The sequence below is a fragment of the Misgurnus anguillicaudatus genome, chromosome 19, assembly GCF_027580225.2.
Source record: "Misgurnus anguillicaudatus chromosome 19, ASM2758022v2, whole genome shotgun sequence".
In the NCBI taxonomy this organism is placed as follows: Eukaryota; Metazoa; Chordata; class Actinopteri; order Cypriniformes; family Cobitidae; genus Misgurnus; species Misgurnus anguillicaudatus.
Genome location: NC_073355.2, coordinates 16458425 through 16465036, shown reverse-complemented (window position 1 = coordinate 16465036; position 6612 = coordinate 16458425). Strand labels below are relative to the sequence as shown.

The 6612-nt window shown below is 33.1% G+C and overlaps 1 long non-coding RNA gene across 1 annotated transcript; it reads left to right on the top strand.

Annotated features, from left to right (window-relative positions):
• Positions 1-4225: 4225 nt before the first annotated feature.
• On the top strand, positions 4226-6319 carry LOC129424000 (uncharacterized). Its single transcript, XR_012359166.1, has 5 exons — positions 4226-4734; positions 5330-5389; positions 5489-5579; positions 5676-5755; positions 5941-6319. It is a non-coding gene; the product is annotated as an uncharacterized lncRNA (long non-coding RNA).
• Positions 6320-6612: the final 293 nt, after the last annotated feature.

The window sequence follows — 6612 nt, the reverse complement described above, 5'->3', positions numbered from 1 at the left end:
GGACACACACAAAAACTGCACATTTTTGCTCATACCTACAAAGTGGCAATTTTAACATGTTATACTAAATTTTCTGAGTATTTTGAGCATATGTACTCCGGGGACACCAAAGATTTATTTGACATCTTAAAAAATTCTTGTGAAATGTCCCCATTTAATTTGACATCTTAAAAAATTCTTGTGAAATGTCCCCCTTTAATCTGCACTATCCAATCATGGCACCGCCATTTAATGCAAAGAGAGAGAGAGAGAGAGAGAGATAATAATTGACAGCACAATTGAGTTTCAATTTCAACAAACCATTATGGTGATCAGTGTTTGCTTTTCATCAGCTCATTTGCATTTAAAAGAAAACACCACGTTTTTGTTCACACCTATAAAGTTGCAATTTTGACATGCTAGAATAAATTATCCATGGGATATTTTGAGCTAAAAATGTACATACACACTCGGGGGACATTGAACACTTATTTTACATCTTAAAAAAAGTCTCATAAAATGTCCCCTTTAATGCTTGACAGTCGTGCAATGTAAAACAATGCAGCATAATGTTTTAACAACTTGGTTATGCAAGTCAATTTTTAACCTACTATTTTAAGTTTTGAATTTGACATCACTTTTAAAACGTAATAAACATTTTGAAATTGTTGAACTTAATTTGTTAAGTTAAAAGTGACATAAAATATATGTTGATTTGATATCATAACAATAAAAAACAATGAAAAGTAAACGGAGATATACTACACATAGATCGTAAACCATTGAAATGTTATTGTGCTTTTTATTTAGAAAAAAACGCAGCTCCTTTATTCTTGTATGTGTTCAAAGGGCAGTCCTAGCCTCCCAAATATGGTGGCGCCGCTGACACTATGCAATGTCCAATGTAAGGTGTACAGTATATACTGTATGTCTATCTAGATAAAATTTTGTGGATTGTCAATCATGTCATGGTCTTAATCATACGTTTCAATGCTTTCACTTTATTGCATCATGCCTGGTAAGGACACAGTCTTCAAAATTCAGAATCAAAACCTATAGTAATATACTTATTTTGTGCAAATAATAAAATAAAAAAGACACACAAAAGACGAGAAGCAATCAATCAGCTGTTCAGGTTTCCACCTGTCTCGCCACTCTTGAGGAAAAATGATGGTGTGCTGCATGGAACAGAGAAAGTTGAAATCAGAGAGCTTTACAGCAAAGTACCAGAGGGACAGCGACACAACTGAGGCTCAAAGCAGAAAGGGTGACCTGGGATATCGTGGTTCAGGCTCAAGTGTTCAGTCAGCGGGATATAAAAAGGGCAGCATAGCGATTACACTGATTGAACCAATCGCTCTATGTAACCATCTCTCAGGTCAGCCCTTCCCCCAGGCGAAAAACACAACACCTCGGCACTGTGTACATACAACAAACAAACGCGGTACTGTATGGTCGGAGAAGCATGAAGGGGGATGGCCCGATACACAACAGCAGCTATGGCAGCAAGGGATGTGTATTAAGAGTGTTTATTGATTCATTGACTGCTTTGATTGTCGACATTGTTAAATAGTTCAGTGTCATGGCACACGAGCACGACAGACTCAATAGAGAGGTATTCAAAGCCCTCTTGTTGTTCAAGATCATGCAAAGGTAAAAACTACATAGAAATAACAAAGGAAAAGAATGCTGAGCTGACTTGGGATAAGGATAATTCAGGATTAAGTTGAGAATGCCTGCTACTTTCCTGTTCAATTTGAATTGTACCTTTGTACCTTTTCTGTCGCTGGGGTGATACCCACAGTTTCCGTTTTGTACCTTTACAGGTAAACTAATCATAATACAATGTTGTACCTTTTTGAGTGGATTACTGTGCCATAAGGATCTACTGTGTACCTTTACAGGTACAATTAACTGTTTTGTACTTCTAAAATTTAATTGGTATACAATTGTTCCTAAGGTACACAATAGGTCCTTAGGGTATAATATTGTACCACAAAAGGTACAACATTATAGTTTGTTGTATACACATAAAGGTACAAAAATGAACCTACCACCCCAGCGACAGAGGTACAGTTTTGTAACTTTTTGTGTTACTTTGTTACAGTCCAGAATACAAATTTGTAATTAAAATATCAGGAAGAATAATTAATATAGAAATTAAATTCACTGCTGCATCTTGTTTAATAATACATTTTAAATTTCCATATAAATTAAACAATAATCACAGAATGTTGGGTATTTCCAGAATCATAAATAATAAATTATAAAATATTTATAAATTATAAAAATAATAAATCTTATAAATATTATATATATTAGGATGCAGCGATAGGATTTTTTTGGGACGATCACTGCATGAAAAGAGCTGTATACGGACAAATACGGGATGGGAAATCCCTGCTAAACTTTAGGTTTGCCAGATTTTTGAGGCAGAGTGCTTGAAAAGGTAATACAGCAAAGTAAACTTGTGAAACATCCAGAAACTTTACGTTTGTGGATGTATATAGGAACTGGTGGAAGTTTCCAGTAATCCTTGTGAGGAGAGGTGGGTGTGAGGTGTGAAGGGCTTTTTATATGTTAATGACCCACAGGTAGAGGTGTCTTCTTTGTTTTCAGAGCTGAGTGGGGTGGGGTGGGGGGTTAACCATGTCTCTTTAAGACAGCACATACAGTATTGTGGTACATAAAAAAGTTTTCTAAATACGTTTATTATTAATAGAATTTAATTAGTCTATTTAAGAAACTTAGCATCATTCAAAATAACTAAAATTCAATGGACACAATTACAATTTTAATGTGTGAAAATTATGTCTCTGACTCAAGAGAAATGCAACAAATGTTATTCCAGAATATTTATTTCCAACGCTTTGAAAACATGTCTCCAACTGCCCTAGGTCAGAATATTGTGCACGTTTCTCTCAATGCTGCATACATCGTTTAAAAGAAGCCGTTCAAATGACATCATGTAACACATTTTTGCTAGCTAGGATATTGATAAATTAGTCAGTGAAATGTAAAGCTGCTTGATTTTGCTGATGTCTCATGATTTGAAGTTCACTGTTTCTATTGTTATTATAATTCTACCCTAACATTTCATTAAATCTTTTAAAATAGAAACAAAAATATCAATAGACAGGTCCATAATCTAAAAAACAGTCTTTCACATGTGAATGCAAAACATGTTCGGTGATACTGACTGACAAACTTGGGTAAACATATCTGCAGATACCTGTCAGCTACTGTACTTCTAATCCAGAGGTGCCCAAAGTTGGCCCACAATAGATCTTTAATTTGGCCCATCATGCCACGTGAGATAAGGAAAAAGAATAAAAGTTATTGACGCAGATGATCATATTTTTAATTAAACATTTTCTAAAATGTATCATTTTTTGTTGTATTTTTACATTACAAAAATGTAAATTAATATTAAATGCAAGGGATTAAAGTGAATTTTTTTATGTTTCATGCATACTTGAAGGTGTATAAAATGCATCACGAAACTAAGTGAACTCGGGTATTACAGGCTAAAAATGAAGAGGTTTTGGCAGGGGCACACAGAGAAAAGGATATTTAAAATTGATTGGCAAAATGATTTCTTTTTTTACAAAAAGCCTTGGAAAATAAAACTGCATTAGTTATGCATAAACAGAGTAATGTTTGCTTATTTATTTTTAAAATATTAGAAAATTATAAATTAGGGGTTATCAGAGCAACTTTAATTTTAATATAACACAACACCATTTACTTTTGGCCCACGGCCCTCAGTCAGGTTTGGCCCTTGTAAGGAAAATGTTCGGGCACCAATCAATGTGTAGTCTATCTGAGGAGGTAACTGTTAGCATATGATAATGCATGCTTGTACAAAGTCAGACCACATATTATCATGTTTGTCTTCAATCAATCAATTTAAATAAAAGAGATGGGGACTTTATAATAAGGGTCCATATATCACAGTGATAATAGACATACATGTATTTTTACTTTAACATGAACTAAAGCTGAGTTAAGGCATATACTATCATAAACTAATGAAGAGTCATCATTAACATGACATGTTTTTCATTGTTAGTTAATACATTCATTTACAATAAATTAATTTGAGTTCATGTTGTAATTAAGTAAGTTCAGTAAGTTACATGTCTTAACTCAGCATTAGTTTATATTTACTTATATTTAAGTAAGAATTCATTTAGGTATACGTTCAATGTTTCCAGTGATTAGCAGTTAATCAACTAAACCCAGAGATCATTCCTGAGGCATGTTTAAAGAGTTTTGTATTTCATCAAGTAAGTGCTGATTCACAAAGATTTTATATTTAAGAAAATCTGAGCATCATTCAAAATAACTGTTAACATGTTTGTCAACTAAACATGTTTTGTCAATGTTTTAAACTTTATAGAAATATTTTTTATTTTTTATTAATGTCCAAGTATAAAGAACAATGCATAGTGTGAAAACGCGGATTATATAAAAGTATATAATAAAGTGCGAGCAGAGGATCAATCAAACTTGGGCTGGAATGATTGTAGTGCATCAAATGGATCTTGGAAATCGTAGTTTACATCTACAGCAGCATATGCTACAGCAGTGACAACGCCAAAGCAAAGGACTACATTTCCCAGAATGCACCTGCACCCACTCATCTGCCCCTTCAGGTGCGACCGCTTCACCTATGGGCTTGACGGGAAAATTCAAAATCGCGAACCGTTACAGCCTGGACTACTCTTTGTTTGCTTGCACATCAACAGTAAGGTAAGTTTGATTTAATTAGTTTGTCTGCATCGCGCTGATCGGATGCCTATTTGTTCATATTATGTTATTTACTATGATTTGTTTTTGTCTTTAAACTAGAACTGTTTGAATTTAAAGCACAAACAGTAAAACATTAAGGGTATACATGGTACACAGCGGTAAACATGAGGTTAAAAATACGCGAAGTAACATTCAAACCGGGCTGTTAAAAGAATCAATTCGATGTTTAAATGTTTAAAAACAAAACTTTAAAGAGGCCAAGATGAGACGTTCTTTGCTTAAAACAAACATATCAACAGTAACTGGAAATGTGTTGGAAATGTTAGCAGCTAGCAAGTGTCTCTCTGCTATTTTAAATGATACACAGACGATCTTTTGTTGTTTAAAAGCTCTTTGCTTTAGTGCTGGTAGATGCTGCTTATTTTTCAAGACGGTTTTAATAGCTTTATATTGATTTGTAACAAAGCCAGCTTCACGTTTAGAGAACCTAGATGCTAATTGTAAAGAAGCTTGGAGTCATAATATATTTTAATGTAATATGTTTGCTGTTCTTCATCTCTTTAAATATGAAGTCTATCCATGTTTGTGTTTACAGAGGTCATGTACACTGTGGTCAACGTTGTGGACGCTGAAGAGGTTTCTGGGTAAAGATGATGTAAGTTTATTCATTCAATTTTAAAAATCAAACAAGTTAAATGGTAAACAGATGTGTTATGATGAATGTGATTTTAATTTTTAATTCTGTGTTTGACAGAGAAATATAATGAAGTAACAGTGGAAGCTAAAACATCAGACTGATCCAGACACTGAAGAAATTGATGTCACTGCAATCTGGCCAAAATGATGTAAGTTTAATAATGAAATTATTAAATCAAAGAGGTAAAATAGTAAATAGATGTGTTATGATGTATGTGATTCTATTTTTATTCTGTGTTTGCTAGACAACTATATTGAAGTAGCCTACTGTAATAAAGCTGCAGAACGTCACAGAGACTCTGAGGACATCAACACACAAAATCAAGTAAGAAGTTATGAAGACATTATGAAGTTCTTTGATCATATATTGTTGTATCTTTGTACAGTTAAAGTAAACTTTCTAAAATGTACAACTTTATGTCATTTGATTTGTCGTGTGTGTGTGTGTGTATCTGTATATGTGTATTAGTATTATGCCAAATACTTATATGTACTTTTATATTTCCAAAGGGGTCCAAAGAGATGTCTGTCCAGATGAGGGTGCATCAACGTTACCTTTGCTGACAAGTATATGCTTTTAGCAGTTAACTTAACTCAAACCATTTAAGGAAATCGGTTGCATTGGACCATTAAGTTTTAAAAGACATACATTTGAGTACTTTGAACTTAAGTCTTGTGCAATTATGCACTTATATTTAGGTAGTGTGAATTTAAATATAAGTGCTTAACTGCATGTGACTCAATTTGTTTGTTCACAGTACTCAAATCTATGCGTTTTAAAACTTGAATGGTTTAATGCAACCGGTTTTCTTAAATGTGAGAAATTACAGTGTTACAGTGAGAAATGTTTGAATAATTCCAAGACAGAGCTCTGTGATTGATTCTACACTATGCAAAACATCACTTTCTAACACTTCTTATCTTGTTTTCAGTAGAAAAACTAAAAATTCTTAAATCAAGATGTATTTTCTTGATGAGCAAAATTACCTTAGAAAATATGTCTAGTTTTTAGACAAAAATATACAATTTAAGATAATTTGTGCCTAAACAATCAAAAATATCTAACATTGGGGTGAGAAAATTGTGTTTTAATTAAGTTTTTAAAATAAAAGAAAACTTAAGATTTTTTTTCTCACACTATTGGAAGATATTTTTGCTTGTTTTAAGCACAATTTCACTTAA